The following is an 18,533-nucleotide window of genomic DNA, read 5'->3' as shown; positions in this document are numbered from 1 at the left end:
AATTCGCATCTTTACCTTGCGAATCGTCGCCCGAAGTCTTAACTAGCAAGTTATACTTTTAAGAGCACTAGATAGAGTACAACGGTCCACGTTGATGCTTTGGAATTGCTCAACTCTCTCCATAGAGAAGCTTTTCACGTTTTTGTGCAATTTCACACATAACTTGGTCTATTAGCGTCTTTACCTTACGAAACGTGGAACGAACGCTCAACTAGCAAGTTAGACTTTTAAGAGCACTCATTAGAGTACAACGGTCTACATTGATGCTTTGGAATTGCTCAACTCTCTCCGTAGAGGAGCTTTTCACGTTTTTGTGCAATTTCACACATAACTTGGTAAATTCTTGCATTTACCTTACGAAACGTCTCACGAAGGCTCAACTAGCAAGTTACACTTTTAAGAACACTCAATAGAGTACAACGGCCACATTGATGCTTTCGAATTGCTCAACTCTTTCCATAGAGGTGCTTTTCACGTTTTTGTGCAATTTCGAACATAACTTGGTCTATCCGCGTCTTTACCTGACGAAACGTGGCACAAAAACTCAACAAGCAAGTTAGACTTTTAAGAGCACTAAATAGAGTACAATGGTCGACGTTGATGCTTTGGAATTGCTCAACTCTCTCCATGGAGGAGCTTTTCACGTTTTTGTGCAATTTCACACATAACTTGGTCTATTCGCGTCTTTACCATACGAAACCTGGCACGAAGGCTCAACTAGCATGTTAGACTCTTAAGAGCACTCAATAGAGTACAACGGTCCACCTTGATGCTTTGGAATTGCTGAACTCTCTCCATGGAGGAGCTTTTCACGTTTTTGTGCAATTTCACACATAACTTGGTCTATTCGCGTCTTTACCATACGAAACGTGGCACGAAGGCTCAACTAGCATGTTAGACTCTTAAGAGCACTCAATAGAGTACAACGGTCCACCTTGATGCTTTGGAATTGCTGAACTCTCTCCATGGAGGAGCTTTTCACGTTTTTGTGCAATTTCACACATAACTTGGTCTATTCGCGTCTTTACCATACGAAACGTGGCACGAAGGCTCAACTAGCAAGTTAGACTTTTAATAGCACTAAATAGAGTAAAACGGTCCACATTGATGCTTTGGAATTGCTCAACTCTCTCCATAGACGAGCTTTTCACGTCTTTGACCAATTTGAGACATAACTTGGTCTATTCGCGTCTTTGCCTTACGAAACGTGGCACGAAGGCTCAACTAGCAAGTTAGACTTTTAAGAGCACTAAATATAGTACAACGGTCCACGTTGATGCTTTGGAATTGCTCAACTCTCTCCATGGAGGAGCTTTTCACGTTTTTGTGCAATTTCAAACATAACTTGGTCGATTCGCATCTTTACCTTACGAAACGTCGCACGAAGGCTCAACTAGCAAGTTAGACTTTTAGGAGCACTCAATAGAGTACAACGGTCCACATTGATGCTTTGGAATTGCTCAACTCTCTCCATGGAGGAGTTTTTCATGTTTCTGTGTAATTTCAAATATAACTTCGTCAATTCGCATCTTTACCTTGCGAATCGTCGCCCGAAGTCTTAACTAGCAAGTTATACTTTTAAGAGCACTAGATAGAGTACAACGGTCCACGTTGATGCTTTGGAATTGCTCAACTCTCTCCATAGAGAAGCTTTTCACGTTTTTGTGCAATTTCACACATAACTTGGTCTATTAGCGTCTTTACCTTACGAAACGTGGAACGAACGCTCAACTAGCAAGTTAGACTTTTAAGAGCACTCATTAGAGTACAACGGTCTACATTGATGCTTTGGAATTGCTCAACTCTCTCCGTAGAGGAGCTTTTCACGTTTTTGTGCAATTTCACACATAACTTGGTAAATTCTTGCATTTACCTTACGAAACGTCTCACGAAGGCTCAACTAGCAAGTTACACTTTTAAGAACACTCAATAGAGTACAACGGCCACATTGATGCTTTCGAATTGCTCAACTCTTTCCATAGAGGTGCTTTTCACGTTTTTGTGCAATTTCGAACATAACTTGGTCTATCCGCGTCTTTACCTGACGAAACGTGGCACAAAAACTCAACAAGCAAGTTAGACTTTTAAGAGCACTAAATAGAGTACAATGGTCGACGTTGATGCTTTGGAATTGCTCAACTCTCTCCATGGAGGAGCTTTTCACGTTTTTGTGCAATTTCACACATAACTTGGTCTATTCGCGTCTTTACCATACGAAACCTGGCACGAAGGCTCAACTAGCATGTTAGACTCTTAAGAGCACTCAATAGAGTACAACGGTCCACCTTGATGCTTTGGAATTGCTGAACTCTCTCCATGGAGGAGCTTTTCACGTTTTTGTGCAATTTCACACATAACTTGGTCTATTCGCGTCTTTACCATACGAAACGTGGCACGAAGGCTCAACTAGCAAGTTAGACTTTTAATAGCACTAAATAGAGTAAAACGGTCCGCATTGATGCTTTGGAATTGCTCAACTCTCTCCATAGACGAGCTTTTCACGTCTTTGACCAATTTGAGACATAACTTGGTCTATTCGCGTCTTTGCCTTACGAAACGTGGCACGAAGGCTCAACTAGCAAGTTAGACTTTTAAGAGCACTAAATATAGTACAACGGTCCACGTTGATGCTTTGGAATTGCTCAACTCTCTCCATGGAGGAGCTTTTCACGTTTTTGTGCAATTTCAAACATAACTTGGTCGATTCGCATCTTTACCTTACGAAACGTCGCACGAAGGCTCAACTAGCAAGTTAGACTTTTAGGAGCCCTCAATAGAGTACAACGGTCCACATTGATGCTTTGGAATTGCTCAACTCTCTCCATGGAGGAGCTTTTCATGTTTCTGTGTAATTTCAAATATAACTTCGTCAATTCGCATCTTTACCTTGCGAATCGTCGCCCGAAGGCTTAACTAGCAAGTTAGACTTTTAAGAGCACTAGATAGAGTACAACGGTCCACATTGATGCTTTGGAATTGCTCAACTCTCTCCATAGAGAAGCTTTTCACGTTTTTGTGCAATTTCACACATAACTTGGTCTATTAGCGTCTTTACCTTACGAAACGTGGAACGAACGCTCAACTAGCAAGTTAGACTTTTAAGAGCACTCATTAGAGTACAACGGTCGACATTGATGCTTTGGAATTGCTCAACTCTCTCCGTAGAGGAGCTTTTCACGTTTTTGTGCAATTTCACACATAACTTGGTCAATTCTTGCATTTACCTTACGAAACGTGGCACGAAGGCTCAACTAGAAATTTAGACTTTGAAGAGCACTCAATAGAGTACAACGGTCCACATTGATGCTTTGGAATTGCTCAACTCTCTCCAGAGAGGAGCTTTTCACGTCTTTGAGCAATTTGAGACAAAACTTGGTCTATTCGCGCCTTTACCTTACGAAACGTGGCACGAAGGCTCAACTAGCAAGTTATACTTTTAAGAGCACTAGATAGAGTACAACGGTCCACATTGATGCTTTGGAATTGCTCAACTCTCTCCATTGAGAAGCTTTTCATGTTCTTGTGCAATTTCAAACATAACTTGGTCGATTCGCATTTTACCTTAAGAAACATCGCACGAACGCTCAACTAGCAAGTTAGACTTTTAAGAGCACTCAATAGAGTACAACGGGCCACATTGATGCTTTGGAATTGCTCAACTCTCTCCATAGAGGAGCTTTTCACGTCTTTGAGCAATTTGAGACATAACTTGGTCTATTCTCGCCTTTACCTTACGAAACGTGGCACGAAGGCTCAACAAGCAATTTGGACTTTTAAGAGCACCAAATAGAGTACAACGGTTCACATTTATGCTTTGGAATTGCTCAACACTCTCCATAGAGGAGCTTTTTACGTCTTTGAGCAATTTGAGACATAACTTGGTCTATTCGAGGCTTTACCTTACGAAACGTGGCACGAAGGCTCAACTAGCAAGTTAGACTTTTAAGAGCACTAAATAGAGTAGAACGTTCAACATTGACGCTTTGGAATTGCTCAACTCTCTCCATGGAGGACTTTTCACGTTTTTGTGTAATTAAAAACATAACATGGTCGATTCTCATCTTTACCTTACGAAACGTCGCACGAAGGCTCAACTAGCAAGTTAGACTTTTAAGAGCACTAAATAGAGTACAATGGTCCACATTGATGCTTTGGAATTGCTCAACTCTCTCCATGGAGGAGCTTTTCATTTTTTTGTGCAATTTCGAACATAACTTGGTTGATTCCCATCTTTACCTTACGAAACGTTGCACGAAGGCTCAACTAGTAAGTTAGACTTTTAAGAGCACTCAATAGATTACAACGGTCCACATTGATGCTTTCCAATTGTTCAACTCTCTCCATAGAGGAGCTTTTCACGTCTTTGAGCAATTTGAGACATAACTTGGTCTATTCGCGTCTTTACCTTACGAAACGTGGCACGAAAGCTCAACAAGCAAGTTAGACTTTTAAGAGCACTAAATAGAGTACAACGGTCTACATTGATGCTTTGGAATTGCTCAACTCTCTCCAAGGAAGACCTTTTCATATTTTTGTGCAATTTCAAAAAGAACTTCGTCGATTCGCATCTTTACCTTACGAAACGTCGCACGAAGGCTCAACTAGCAAGTTAGACTTTTAAGAGCACTCAATAGAGTACAACGGTACATATTGATGCTTTGGAATTGCTCAACTCTCTCCATAGAGGAGCGTTTCACGTCTTTGAGCAATTTGAGACATAACTTGGCCTAGTCGCGTCTTTACCTTACGAAACGTGGCACGAAGGCTCAAAAAGCAAGTTAGACTTTTAAGGGCACTAAATAGAGTACAACGGTCCACATTGATGCTTTGGAATTGCTCAACTCTCTCCATAGAGGAGCTTTTCACGTTTTTGTGCAATTCCACACATAACTTGGCCTATTAGCGTCTTTACCTTACGAAACGTGGCACGAAGGCTCAACTAGCAAGTTACACTTTTAAGAGCACTCAATAGAGTACAACGGTCCACATTGATGCGTTGGACTTGCTCGACTCTTTCCATAGAGGTGCTTTTCACGTTTTTGTGCAATTTCAAACACAACTTGGTCTATTCACGTCTTTACCCGACGAAACGTGGCACAAAGGCTCAACAAGCAAGTTAGACTTTTAAGAGCACTAAATAGAGTACAATGGTCCACGTTGATGCTTTGGAATTGCTCAACTCTCTCCATGGAGGAGCTTTTCACGTTTTTGTGCAATTTCACACATAACTTGGTCTATTCGCGTCTTTACCATACGAAACGTGGCACGAAGGCTCAACTAGCAAGTTAGACTTTTAAGAGCACTCAATAGAGTAAACCGGTCCACATTCATGCTTTGGAATTGCTCAACTCTTTCCATAGAGGTGCTTTTCACGTTTTTGTGCAATTTCAAACATAACTTGGTCTATTCGCGTCTTTACCTGACGAAACGTGGCACAAAAACTCAAGAAGCAAGTTAGACTTTTAAGAGCACTAAATAGAGTACAATGGTCCACGTTGATGCTTTCAAATTGCTCAACTCTCTCCATGGAGAAGCTTTTCACGTTTTTGTGCAATTTCACACATAACTTGGTCTATTCGCGTCTTTACCATACGAAACGTGGCACGAAGGCTCAACTAGCATGTTAGACTTTTAAGAACACTCAATAGAGTAGAACGGTCCACATTGATGCTTTGGAATTGCTCAACTCTCTCCATGGAGGAGCTTTTCATGTTTCTGTGTAATTTCAAACATAACTTCGTCAATTCGCATCTTTACCTTGCGAATCGTCGCTCGAAGGCTTAACAAGCAAGTTAGACTTTTAAGAGCACTAAATAGAGTACAACGGTCCACATTGATGCTTTGGAATTGCTCAACTCTCTCCATAGAGGAGCTTTTCACGTTTTTGTGCAATTTCACACATAACTTGGTCTATTAGCGTCTTTACCTTATGAAACGTGGCACGAAGGCTCAACTAGCAAATTAGACTTTTAAGAGCACTCATTAGAGTACAACGGTCTACATTGATGCTTTGGAATTGCTCAACTCTCTCCATAGAGGAGCTTTTCACGTTTTTGTGCAATTTCACACATAACTTGGTCAATTCGCGCATTTACCTTACGAAACGTGGCACGAAGGCTCAACTAGAAAGTTAGACTTTTAAGAGCACTCAATAGAGTACAAAGTTCCACATTGATGCTTTGGAATTGCTCAACTCTCTCCATAGAAAAGCTTTTCACGTCTTTGAGCAATTTGAGACATTACTTGGTCTATTCGCGCCTTTAACTTACGAAACGTGGCACGCAGGCTCAACTAGCAAGTTAGACTTTTAAGAGCACTACATAGAGTACAACGGTCCACATTGATGCTTTGGAATTGCTCAACTCTCTCCATGGAGGAGCTTTTCATGTTCTTGTGCAATTTCAAACATAACTTGGTCGATTCGCGTCTTTACCTTACGAAACGTGGCACGAAGGCTCAACTAGCAAGTTAGACTTTTAAGAGCACTCAATAGAGTAAAACGGTCCACATTGATGCTTTGGAATTGCTCAACTCTCTCCATAGAGGAGCTTTTCACATCTTTGAGCAATTTGAGACATAACTTGGTCTATTCGCGACTTTACCTTACGAAACGTGGCACGAAGGCTCAACTAGCAAGTTAGACTTTTAAGAGCACTCAATAGAGTACAACGGTCCACATTGATGCTTTGGAATTGCTCAACTCTCTCCATAGAGGAGCTTTTCACGTTTTTGTGCAATTTCACACATAACTTGGTCTATTCGCGCCTTTGCCTTACGAAACGTGGCACGAAGGCTCAAATAGCAAGTTAGACTTTTAAGAGCACTCAATAGAGTAAAACGGTCCACATTGATGCTTTGGAATTGCTCAACTCTCTCCATAGAGGAGCTTTTCACATCTTTGAGCAATTTGAGACATAACTTGGTCTATTCGCGACTTTACCTTACGAAACGTGGCACGAAGGCTCAACTAGCAAGTTAGAATTTTAAGAGCACTAGATAGAGTACAACGGTTCACATTGATGCTTTGGAATTGCTCAAATCTCTCAATCGAGTAGCTTTTCATGTTCTTGTGCAATTTCAAACATAACTTGGTCGATTCGCATTTTACCTTACGAAACGTCGCACGAAGGCTCAACTAGCAAGTTAGACTTTTAAGAGCACTCAATAGAGTACAACGGGCCACATTGATGCTTTGGAATTGCTCAACTCTCTCCATAGAGGAGCTTTTCACGTTTGTGAGCAATTTGAGACATAACTTGGTCTATTCGCGCCTTTACCTTACGGAACGTGGCACGAAGGCTCAACTAGCAAGTTAGACTTTTAAGAGCCCTAAATAGAGTAGAACGGTCCATATTGATGCTTTGGAATTGCTCAACTCTCTCCATGGTCGATTCGCATCTTTACCTTACGAAACGTCGCACGAAGGCTCAACTAGCAAGTTAGACTTTTAAGAGCACTAAATAGAGTACAATGGTCCACGTTGATGCTTTAGAAATGCTCAACACTCTTCATGGAGGAGCTTTTCATTTTTTTGTGCAATTTCACACATAACTTGGTCGATTCGCATCTTTACCTTACGAAATGTTGCACGAAGGCTCAACTAGTAAGTTAGACTTTTAAGAGCACTCAATAGATTACAACGGTCCACATTGATGCTTTGGAATTGCTCAACTCTCTCCATAGAGGAGCTTTTCACGTCTTTGAGCAATTTGAGACATAACTTGGTCTATTCGCGTCTTTACCTTACGAAACGTGGCACGAAGGCTTAACTAGCAAGTTAGACTTTTAGGAGCACTCAATAGAGTACAACGGTCCACATTGATGCTTTGGAATTGCTCAACTCTCTCCACAGGGGAGCTTTTCACGTCTTTGAGCAATTTGAGACATAACTTGGTCTATTCGCGACTTTACCTTACGAAACGTGGCACGAAGGCTCAACTAGCAAGTTAGACTTTTAACAGCACTAGATAGAGTACAACGGTTCACATTGATGCTTTGGAATTGCTCAACTCTCTCCGTGGAGGAGCTTTTCATGTTCTTGTGCAATTTCAAACATAACTTGGTCGATTCGCATTTTACCTTACGAAACGTCGCATGAAGGCTCAATTAGCAAGTTAGACTTTTAAGAGCACTCAATAGAGTACAACGGGCCACATTGATGCTTTGGAATTGCTCAACTCTCTCCATAGAGGAGCTTTTCACGTTTGTGAGCAATTTGAGACATAACTTGGTCTATTCCCGCCTTTACCTTACGGAACGTGGCTCGAAGGCTCAACTAGCAAGTTAGACTTTTAAGAGCCCTAAATAGAGTAGAACGGTCCATATTGATGCTTTGGAATTGCTCAACTCTCTCCATGGTCGATTCGCATCTTTACCTTACGAAACGTCGCACGAAGGCTCAACTAGCAAGTTAGACTTTTAAGAGCACTAAATAGAGTACAATGGTCCACATTGATGCTTTGGAAATGCTCAACACTCTCCATGGAGGAGCTTTTCATTTTTTTGTGCAATTTCACACATAACTTGGTCGATTCGCATCTTTACCTTACGAAATGTTGCACGAAGGCTCAACTAGTAAGTTAGACTTTTAAGAGCACTCAATAGATTACAACGGTCCACATTGATGCTTTGGAATTGCTCAACTCTCTCCGTAGAGGAGCTTTTCACGTCTTTGAGCAATTTGAGACATAACTTGGTCTATTCGCGTCTTTACCTTACGAAACGTGGCACGAAAGCTCAACAAGCAAGTTAGACTTTTAAGAGCACTAAATAGAGTACAACAGCCCACATTGATGCTTTGGAATTGCTCAACTCTCTCCATGGAGGACCCTTTCATGTTTTTGTGCAATTTTAAAAAGAACTTCGTCGATTCGCATCTTTACCTTACGAAACGTCGCACAAAGGCTCAACTAGCAAGTTAGACTTTTAAGAGCACTCAATAGAGTACAACGGTCCACATTGATGCTTTGAAATTGCTCAACTCTCTCCATAGAGGAGCTCTTCACGTCTTTGAGCAATTTGAGACATAACTTGGCCTATTAGCGTCTTTACCCTACGAAACGTGGCACGAAGGCTCAACAAGCAAGTTAGACTTTTAAGGGCACTAAATAGAGTACAACGGTCCATATTGATGCTTTGGAATTGCTCAACGCTCTCCATAGAGAAGCTTTTCACGTTTTTATACAATTCCACACATAACTTGGTCTATTAGCGTCTTTACCTCACGAAACGTGACACGAAGGCTCAACTAGCAAGTTAGACTTTTAAAAGCACTAGATAGAGTACAACGGTCCACATTGATGCTTTGGAATTGCTCAACTCTCTCCATGGAGGAGCTTTTCATGTTCTTGTGCAATTTCAAACATAACTTGGTCGATTCGCATTTTACCTTACGAAACGTCGCACGAAGGCTCGACTCTCAAGTTAGACTTTTAAAAGCACTCAATAGAGTACAACGGGCCACATTGATGCTTTGGAATTGCTCAACTCTCTTCATAGAGGAGCTTTTCACGTCCTTGAGCAATTTGACACATAACTTGGTCTATTCGCGCCTTTACCTGACGAAACGTGGCACGAAGGCTCAACAAGCAAGTTGGACTTTTAAGAGCACTAAATAGAGTACAACGGTTCACATTGATGCTTTGGAATTGCTCAACTCTCTCCATAGAGGAGCTTTTCACGTCTTTGAGCAACTTGACATAACTTGGTCTATTCGCGTCTTTACCTTACGAAACGTGGCATGAAAGCTCAACAAGCAAGTTAGACTTTGAAGAGCACTAAATAGAGTATAACGATCCACATTGATGTTTTGGAATTGCTCAACTCTCTCCATGGAGGACCTGTTCATGTTTTTGTGTAATTTCAAAAAGAACTTCGTCGATTCGCATCTTTACCTTACGAAACGTCGCACGAAGGCTCAACCAGCAAGTTAGACTTTTAAGAGCACTCAATAGAGTACAACGGTCCACATTGACGCTTTGGAATTGCTCAACTCTCTCCATAGAGGAGCTTTTCATGTCTTTGAGCAATTTGAGACATAACTTGGCCTATTCGCATCTTTACCTTACGAAACGTGGCACGAAGGCTCAACAAGCAAGTTAGACTTTTAAGGGCACTAAATAGAGTACAACGGTCCACATTGATGCTTTGGAATTGCTCAACTCTATCCATAGAGGAGCTTTTCACGTCTTTGAGCAATTTGAGACATAACTTGGCCTATTCGCGTCTTTACCTTACGAAACGTGGCACGAAGGCTCAACAAGCAAGTTAGTCTTTTAAGGGCACTCAATAGAGTACAACGGGCCACATTGATGCTTTGGAATTGCTCAACTCTCTTCATAGAGGAGCATTTCACGTGCTTCAGCAATTTGACACATAACTTGGTCTATTCGCGCCTTTACCTGACGAAACGTGGCACGAAGGCTCAACAAGCAAGTTGGACTTTTAAGAGCACTAAATAGAGTACAACGATCCACATTGATGCTTTGGAATTGCTCAACTCTCTCCATGGAGGACCTTTTCATGTTTTTGTGCAATTTCAAAAAGAACTTCATCGATTCGCATCTTTACCTTACGAAACGTCGCACGAAGGCTCAACCAGCAAGTTAGACTTTTAAGAGCACTCAATAGAGTACAACGGTCCACATTGATGCTTTGGAATTGCTCAACTCTCTCCATAGAGGAGCTTTTCACGTCTTTGAGCAATTTGAGACATAACTTGGCCTATTCGCATCTTTACCTTACGAAACGTGGCACGAAGGCTCAACAAGCAAGTTAGACTTTTAAGGGCACTAAATAGAGTACAACGGTCCACATTGATGCTTTGGAATTGCTCAACTCTATCCATAGAGGAGCTTTTCACGTCTTTGAGCAATTTGAGACATAACTTGGCCTATTCGCGTCTTTACCTTACGAAACGTGGCACGAAGGCTCAACAAGCAAGTTAGTCTTTTAAGGGCACTAAATAGAGTACAACGGTCCACATTGATGCTTTGGAATTGCTCAACTCTCTCCATAGAGGAGCTTTTCACGTTTTTGTGCACTTCCACACATAACTTGGTCTATTAGCGTCTTTACCTCATGAAACGTGGCACGAAGGCTCAACTACCAAGTTAGACTTTTAAGAGCACTCAATAGAGTACAACGGTCCACATTGATGCTTTGGAATTGCTCAACTCTCTCCATGAAGAAGCTTTTCACGTTTTTGTGCAATTTCACACCTAACTTGGTCTATTCGCGTCTTTACCATACGAAACGTGGCACGAAGGCTCAACTAGCAAGTTAGACTTTCAAGAGAACTAAATAGAGTAAAACGGTCCACATTGATGCTTTGGAACGGTCAACTCTCTCCATAGAGCAGCTTTTCACGTCTTTGAGCAATTTGACACATACCTTGGCCTATTCGCGTCTTTACCTTACGAAACGTGGCACGAAGGCTCAACAAGCAAGTTAGACTTTTAAAGGCACTAAATAGAGTAATTGGTCCACATTGATGCTTTGGAATTGCTGAACTCTCTCCATAGAGGAGCTTTTCACCTTTTTGTGCAATTCCACACATAACTTGGTCTATTAGCGTCTTTACCTTACGAAACGTGGCACGAAGGCTCAACTACCAAGTTAGACTTTTAAGAGCACTAAATAGAGTACAACGGTCCACATTGATGCTTTGGAATTGCTCAACTCTCTCGATGGAGGAGCTTTTTATGTTCTTGTGGAATTTCAAACATAACTTGGTCGATTCGTATTTTACCTTACGAAACGTTGCACGAAGGCTCAACTAGCAAGTTAGACTTTCAAGAGCACTCAATAGAGTACAACGGGCCACATTGATGCTTTGGAATTGCTCAACTCTCTCCATAGAGGACCTTTTCACGTCTTTGAGCAATTTGAGACATAACTTGGTCTATTCGCGTCCTTACCTTACGAGACGTGGCACGAAAGCTCAACTAGCAAGTTAGACTTTTAAGAGCACTAAATAGAGTACAACGGTCCACATTGATGCTTTGGAATTTCTCAACTCTCTCCATGGAGGAGCTTTTCACGTTTTTGTGCAATTTCAAACATAACTTGGTCGATTCGCATCATTACCTTACGAAACGTCGCATGAAGGCTAGACAAGCAAGTTAGACTTTTAAGGGCACTAAATAGAGTACAACGGTCCACATTGATGCTTTGGAATTGCTCAACCCTCTCCATAGAAGATCTTTTCACGTTTTTGTGCAATTCCACACATAACTTGGTCTATTAGTGTCTTTACCTTACAAAACGTGGCACGAAGGCTCAACTAGCAAGTTACACTTTTAAGAGCACTCAATAGAGTACAACGGTCCACTTTGATGCTTTGGAATTGCTCAACTCTTTCCATAGAGGTGCTTTTCACGTTTTTGTGCAATTTCAAACATAACTTGGTCTATTCGCGTCTTTACCTGACGAAACATGGCACAAAGGCTCAACAAGCAAGTTAAACTTTTAAGAGCACTAAATAGAGTACAATGGTCCACGTTGATGCTTTGGAATTGCTCAACTCTCTTCATGGAGGAGCTTTTCACGTTTTTGTGCAATTTCACACATAACTTGGTCTATTCGCGTCTTTAACATACGAAACGTGGCACGAAGGCTCAACTAGCATGTTAGACTTTTAAGAGCACTCAATAGAGTACAACGGTCCACCTTGATGCTTTGGAATTGCTCAACTTTCTCCATAGAGGAGCTTTTCATGTTTTTGTGTAATTTTACACATAACTTGGTCTATCCGCGTCTTTACCATACGAAATGTGGCACGAAGGCTCAACTAGCAAGTTAGACTTTTAAGAGCACTCAATAGAGTACAACGGTCCACCTTGATGCTTTGGAATTGCTCAACTCTCTCCATAGAGGAGCTTTTCACGTTTTTGTGCAATTTCACACAAAACTTGGTCTATTCGCGTCTTTACCATACGAAACGTGGCACGAAGGCTCAACTAGAAAGTTAGACTTTTAAGAGCACTAAATAGAGTAAAACGGTACACATTGATGCTTTGGAATTGCTCAACTCTCTCCATAGACGAGCTTTTCACGTCTTTGAGCAATTTGAGACATAACTTGGCCTATTCGCGTCTTTACCTTACGAAACGTGGCACGAAGGCTCAACAAGCAAGTTAGTCTTTTAAGGGCACTCAATAGAGTACAACGGGCCACATTGATGCTTTGGAATTGCTCAACTCTCTTCATAGAGGAGCATTTCACGTGCTTCAGCAATTTGACACATAACTTGGTCTATTCGCGCCTTTACCTGACGAAACGTGGCACGAAGGCTCAACAAGCAAGTTGGACTTTTAAGAGCACTAAATAGAGTACAACGATCCACATTGATGCTTTGGAATTGCTCAACTCTCTCCATGGAGGACCTTTTCATGTTTTTGTGCAATTTCAAAAAGAACTTCATCGATTCGCATCTTTACCTTACGAAACGTCGCACGAAGGCTCAACCAGCAAGTTAGACTTTTAAGAGCACTCAATAGAGTACAACGGTCCACATTGATGCTTTGGAATTGCTCAACTCTCTCCATAGAGGAGCTTTTCACGTCTTTGAGCAATTTGAGACATAACTTGGCCTATTCGCGTCTTTACGTTACGAAACGTGGCACGAAGGCTCAACAAGCAAGTTAGACTTTTAAGGGCACTAAATAGAGTACAACGGTCCACATTGATGCTTTGGAATTGCTCAACTCTATCCATAGAGGAGCTTTTCACGTCTTTGAGCAATTTGAGACATAACTTGGCCTATTCGCGTCTTTACGTTACGAAACGTGGCACGAAGGCTCAACAAGCAAGTTAGTCTTTTAAGGGCACTAAATAGAGTACAACGGTCCACATTGATGCTTTGGAATTGCTCAACTCTCTCCATAGAGGAGCTTTTCACGTTTTTGTGCACTTCACACATAACTTGGTCTATTAGCGTCTTTACCTCACGAAACGTGGCACGAAGGCTCAACTACCAAGTTAGACTTTTAAGAGCACTCAATAGAGTACAACGGTCCACATTGATGCTTTGGAATTGCTCAACTCTCTCCATGGAGAAGCTTTTCACGTTTTTGTGCAATTTCACACATAACTTGGTCTATTCGCGTCTTTACCATACGAAACGTGGCACGAAGGCTCAACTAGCAAGTTAGACTTTCAAGAGAACTAAATAGAGTAAAACGGTCCACATTGATGCTTTGGAACGGTCAACTCTCTCCATAGAGCAGCTTTTCACGTCTTTGAGCAATTTGACACATACCTTGGCCTATTCGCGTCTTTACCTTACGAAACGTGGCACGAAGGCTCAACAAGCAAGTTAGACTTTTAAAGGCACTAAATAGAGTAATTGGTCCACATTGATGCTTTGGAATTGCTGAACTCTCTCCATAGAGGAGCTTTTCACCTTTTTGTGCAATTCCACACATAACTTGGTCTATTAGCGTCTTTACCTTACGAAACGTGGCACGAAGGCTCAACTACCAAGTTAGACTTTTAAGAGCACTAAATAGAGTACAACGGTCCACATTGATGCTTTGGAATTGCTCAACTCTCTCGATGGAGGAGCTTTTTATGTTCTTGTGGAATTTCAAACATAACTTGGTCGATTCGTATTTTACCTTACGAAACGTTGCACGAAGGCTCAACTAGCAAGTTAGACTTTCAAGAGCACTCAATAGAGTACAACGGGCCACATTGATGCTTTGGAATTGCTCAACTCTCTCCATAGAGGACCTTTTCACGTCTTTGAGCAATTTGAGACATAACTTGGTCTATTCGCGTCCTTACCTTACGAGACGTGGCACGAAAGCTCAACTAGCAAGTTAGACTTTTAAGAGCACTAAATAGAGTACAACGGTCCACATTGATGCTTTGGAATTTCTCAACTCTCTCCATGGAGGAGCTTTTCACGTTTTTGTGCAATTTCAAACATAACTTGGTCGATTCGCATCTTTACCTTACGAAACGTCGCATGAAGGCTAGACAAGCAAGTTAGACTTTTAAGGGCACTAAATAGAGTACAACGGTCCACATTGATGCTTTGGAATTGCTCAACCCTCTCCATAGAAGATCTTTTCACGTTTTTGTGCAATTCCACACATAACTTGGTCTATTAGTGTCTTTACCTTACAAAACGTGGCACGAAGGCTCAACTAGCAAGTTACACTTTTAAGAGCACTCAATAGAGTACAACGGTCCACTTTGATGATTTGGAATTGCTCAACTCTTTCCATAGAGGTGCTTTTCACGTTTTTGTGCAATTTCAAACATAACTTGGTCTATTCGCGTCTTTACCTGACGAAACATGGCACAAAGGCTCAACAAGCAAGTTAAACTTTTAAGAGCACTAAATAGAGTACAATGGTCCACGTTGATGCTTTGGAATTGCTCAACTCTCTTCATGGAGGAGCTTTTCACGTTTTTGTGCAATTTCACACATAACTTGGTCTATTCGCGTCTTTAACATACGAAACGTGGCACGAAGGCTCAACTAGCATGTTAGACTTTTAAGAGCACTCAATAGAGTACAACGGTCCACCTTGATGCTTTGGAATTGCTCAACTCTCTCCATAGAGGAGCTTTTCATGTTTTTGTGTAATTTTACACATAACTTGGTCTATCCGCGTCTTTACCATACGAAATGTGGCACAAAGGCTCAACTAGCAAGTTAGACTTTTAAGAGCACTCAATAGAGTACAACGGTCCACCTTGATGCTTTGGAATTGCTCAACTCTCTCCATAGAGGAGCTTTTCACGTTTTTGTGCAATTTCACACAAAACTTGGTCTATTCGCGTCTTTACCATACGAAACGTGGCACGAAGGCTCAACTAGAAAGTTAGACTTTTAAGAGCACTAAATAGAGTAAAACGGTACACATTGATGCTTTGGAATTGCTCAACTCTCTCCATAGACGAGCTTTTCACGTCTTTGAGCAATTTGAGACATAACTTGGTCTATTCGCGTCGTTACCTTACGAAACGTGGCACGAAGGCTCAACTAGCAAGTTAGACTTTTAACAGCACTAAATATAGTACAACAGTCCACATTGATGCTTTGGAATTGCTCAACTCTCTCCATAGAGGAGCTTTTCACGTTTTTGTGTAATTTCACACATAACCTGGTCTATTCGCGTCTTTACCATACGAAACGTGGCACGAAGGCTCAACTAGCATGTTAGACTTTTAAGAGCCCTCAATAGAGTACAACGGTCCACCTTGATGCTTTGGAATTGCTCAACTCTCTCCATAGAGGAGCTTTTCATGTTTTTGTGTAATTTTACACATAACTTGGTCTGTTCGCGTCTTTACCATACGAAACGTGGCACGAAGGCTCAACTAGCAAGTTAGACTTTTAAGAGCACTCAATAGAGTACAACGGTCCACCTTGATGCTTTGGAATTGCTCAACTTTCTCCATAGAGGAGCTTTTCACGATTTTGTGCAATTTCACACATAACTTGGTCTATTCGCGTCTTTACCATACGAAACGTGGCACGAAGGCTCAACTAGAAAGTTAGACTTTTAAGAGCACTAAATAGAGTAAAACGGTACACATTGATGCTTTGGAATTGCTCAACTCTCTCCATAGAGGAGCTTTTCATGTTTTTGTGTAATTTCACACATAACTTGGTCTATTCGCGTCGTTACCTTACGAAACGTGGCACGAAGGCTCAACTAGCAAGTTAGACTTTTAACAGCACTAAATATAGTACAACAGTCCACATTGATGCTTTGGAATTGCTCAACTCTCTCCATGGAGGAGCTTTTCATGTTTTTGTGCAATTTCAAACATAACTTGGTCGATTCGCATCTTTACCTTACAAAACGTCGCACGAAGGCTCAACTAGGAAGTTAGACTTTTAAGAGCACTCAATAGAGTACACCGGTCCACATTGATGCTTTGGAATTGCTCAACTCTCTCCATAGAGGAGCTTTTCACGTTTTTGTGTAATTTCACACATAACCTGGTCTATTCGCGTCTTTACCTTACGAAACGTGGCACGAAAGCTCAACAAGCAAGTTAGACTTTTAAGAGCACTAAATAGAGTACAACAGCCCACATTGATGCTTTGGAATTGCTCAACTCTCTCCATGGAGGACCCTTTCATGTTTTTGTGCAATTTTAAAAAGAACTTCGTCGATTCGCATCTTTACCTTACGAAACGTCGCACAAAGGCTCAACTAGCAAGTTAGACTTTTAAGAGCACTCAATAGAGTACAACGGTCCACATTGATGCTTTGAAATTGCTCAACTCTCTCCATAGAGGAGCTCTTCACGTCTTTGAGCAATTTGAGACATAACTTGGCCTATTAGCGTCTTTACCCTACGAAACGTGGCACGAAGGCTCAACAAGCAAGTTAGACTTTTAAGGGCACTAAATAGAGTACAACGGTCCATATTGATGCTTTGGAATTGCTCAACGCTCTCCATAGAGAAGCTTTTCACGTTTTTATACAATTCCACACATAACTTGGTCTATTAGCGTCTTTACCTCACGAAACGTGACACGAAGGCTCAACTAGCAAGTTAGACTTTTAAAAGCACTAGATAGAGTACAACGGTCCACATTGATGCTTTGGAATTGCTCAACTCTCTCCATGGAGGAGCTTTTCATGTTCTTGTGCAATTTCAAACATAACTTGGTCGATTCGCATTTTACCTTACGAAACGTCGCACGAAGGCTCGACTCTCAAGTTAGACTTTTAAAAGCACTCAATAGAGTACAACGGGCCACATTGATGCTTTGGAATTGCTCAACTCTCTTCATAGAGGAGCTTTTCACGTCCTTGAGCAATTTGACACATAACTTGGTCTATTCGCGCCTTTACCTGACGAAACGTGGCACGAAGGCTCAACAAGCAAGTTGGACTTTTAAGAGCACTAAATAGAGTACAACGGTTCACATTGATGCTTTGGAATTGCTCAACTCTCTCCATAGAGGAGCTTTTCACGTCTTTGAGCAACTTGACATAACTTGGTCTATTCGCGTCTTTACCTTACGAAACGTGGCATGAAAGCTCAACAAGCAAGTTAGACTTTGAAGAGCACTAAATAGAGTATAACGATCCACATTGATGTTTTGGAATTGCTCAACTCTCTCCATGGAGGACCTGTTCATGTTTTTGTGTAATTTCAAAAAGAACTTCGTCGATTCGCATCTTTACCTTACGAAACGTCGCACGAAGGCTCAACCAGCAAGTTAGACTTTTAAGAGCACTCAATAGAGTACAACGGTCCACATTGACGCTTTGGAATTGCTCAACTCTCTCCATAGAGGAGCTTTTCATGTCTTTGAGCAATTTGAGACATAACTTGGCCTATTCGCATCTTTACCTTACGAAACGTGGCACGAAGGCTCAACAAGCAAGTTAGACTTTTAAGGGCACTAAATAGAGTACAACGGTCCACATTGATGCTTTGGAATTGCTCAACTCTATCCATAGAGGAGCTTTTCACGTCTTTGAGCAATTTGAGACATAACTTGGCCTATTCGCGTCTTTACCTTACGAAACGTGGCACGAAGGCTCAACAAG

Source organism: Tripterygium wilfordii, chromosome 18 (genome assembly GCF_013401445.1).
Source record: "Tripterygium wilfordii isolate XIE 37 chromosome 18, ASM1340144v1, whole genome shotgun sequence".
In the NCBI taxonomy this organism is placed as follows: Eukaryota; Viridiplantae; Streptophyta; class Magnoliopsida; order Celastrales; family Celastraceae; genus Tripterygium; species Tripterygium wilfordii.
Note: the sequence above shows the minus strand (reverse complement) of the source record.